Genomic DNA, 2,272 nt, shown 5'->3' with positions numbered 1-2,272 from the left:
TTCAAAAAAATCAAAGGAGGCCTGTGAAAAGACAATTGTTTCTCTTAAAGCCAAAAAAGTGATTTAAAAAATGAAGAGCCTTCTGAGGAAGAATTGGGTACACCTAAGCCCAAAAAGATGAAGGAAGAAAAAGAAATAAATGGAGAAATTTGAGAGAAAAGCCCCACCCTCAAGAATGGATTCCCTGATTCTGGACCTGACTCCAACTCCAAGGAAGCTGCCAGTGAAGAAAACAGTGAGTTAGACAGGGAATGACTGTGGAGCAAAAAGAAGGAGCTTTCTCTGATTTTCCCATATCTGAAGAAACCATTAAACTTCTCAAAGCCTGTGGGGTGACCTTCCTGTTTCCTATACAAGCAAAGACGTTTCACTGTGTCTATAGTGAGAAGGATTTGATTGCACAGGTGTGGACAGGAACTGGAAAGACTTTCTTCTTTGCTATCCCTTTGGTTGAGAAGTTTCTTGGAGAACTGCAAGACTGGAAGAGAGGTCATGCCCCTCAGGTACTGGTTCTTGTACCCACAAGGGAGTTGGCAGGTAAAGTAAGCAGAGACTTCAGTGACATCACAAAAAACCTGGCAGTGGCTTGTTTTTATGGAGAAATGTCATGTCAAAGACCACTTGCAGAATGGCAAGCTAGATCTCACCAAACTTAAGCATGTTATCCTGGATGAAGTTGACCAGATGTTGGATATGGGCCTTCCTGATCAAGTGGAAGAGATTTTATGTGTGACATACAAGAAAGATTCAGAAGACAATGCCCAAACATTGCTTTTTTCTGCAACTTGCCCCTACTGGGTGTATAATGTTGCTACAAAATACATGAAATCTACATACAAACAAGTGGACCTGACTGGTAAAAGGACGCAGAAAAAGGCAGTAACTCTAGAGCATCTGGCTATCACGTGCCACTGGACTCAGAGGACAGCAGTTACTGGAGACGTGAGCTGAGTGTACAGTGGTTATCAAGGGCACACTAGCATATTTTGTGAAATGAAGAAAGAAGCCCAGGAGTTGTCACAGAATGTGGCTGTAAGACAGGATGCCCAGTCATTACACAGAGACTTCCACAGAAGCAAAGGGAAATCACCCTGAAAGGTTTTAGAAATGGTGATTTTGGAGTTTTGGTTGCAACCAATGTTCCTGCACATGGGTTAGACATCCTCGAGGTTGATCTGGTGGTTCAAAGTTCTCCACCAAAGCATGTGCAATCCTATATTCATTGTTATGGGTGAACAGGTAGAGCCGAGAGGACTGGGGTTTGCATCTGCTTTTACCAGCCCAAGAAGGTCAAAAAGCGGGAATTAAATTTAAACAAATAGCTGTTCCTTCTGCAACAGAGATAATAAAAGCTTCTAGCAAAGATGCCATCAGGCTCCTGGACTTGGTGCCTCCCACTGCGACTGGTAACTTCAAGCGGTCAGCCGAGCAGCTGATTGCGGAGAGGGCGCTGCAGAAGCCCTGGCTGCAGCCCTGGCCCGCCTTTCCGGGGCCGCATCGGTAGACCAGCGCTCCTTGATCAGCTCCGAAGCGGGCTCTGTGGCCATGACCTTGTGGTGCTCAACTGAAATGCCAAACATTAGCTATGCTCGGAAAGAACTTAAAAGGCAGCTGGGTGAGGATATTGATTCCAAAGTGAAGGGAATGGTCTTTCTCAAAGGAAAGCAGGGTGTTTGCTTTGATACCCCTACCGCATCAGTAGCAGAAGTGCAGGAAGAGCGGCGTGATTCACGGCACGGGCCGCTTTCTGTGGCCGCAGAGCAACCAGAGCTAGAAGGTCCGCGGGAAGGATATCGCAACTTCCGAGGACAGTGAGAAGGCCATCGAGGCTTCAGGGGAGAGCGCGAGGGCAACCGAGGTGTCAGGGGAAGGCAGGAAAGAAGGAGAAGCTTCAGGGGACAGCGATCAGGAGGTGGCAACAAAAGTAACAGATTCCAAAACAAAGGCCAGAAGCAGAGTTTTAATAAAGCATTTGGACAGCAATCTGAAGTAGAGGATTTATTTGGCAAAAACAGAACTATGTTCAGCAACGTGGAACAGCAATATTATCAGCAACATTATTTTTCATACAAAGTTAAAAGCGCATTGTATTTCCTTCCTGACCACTTGCCCAGTCCCCATCTCTTCGAGAGAGAAAAGCTTCATCTAAATTATTTCATCTGATTGATGACTGTCATTTATAACTTTATTGCTACTTGTGTCTTGGGTATTCCTTTGGAAAAGGTGTATGTATTCACTACATATTCTAATGTATGTCTATAGATGATAAGAT

The 2,272-nt window shown here is 45.0% G+C and overlaps 1 pseudogene; it reads left to right on the top strand.

Annotated features, from left to right (window-relative positions):
* Window positions 1–594: 594 nt before the first annotated feature.
* Window positions 595–1,815, top strand: LOC102188671 (annotated as a pseudogene).
* The last annotated feature ends 457 nt before the right edge of the window (window positions 1,816–2,272 follow it).

This window comes from Capra hircus, unplaced genomic scaffold (genome assembly GCF_001704415.2).
Source record: "Capra hircus breed San Clemente unplaced genomic scaffold, ASM170441v1, whole genome shotgun sequence".
Lineage (NCBI taxonomy): Eukaryota > Metazoa > Chordata > Mammalia > Artiodactyla > Bovidae > Capra > Capra hircus.
This window is presented reverse-complemented; position numbering and strand designations above follow the sequence as displayed.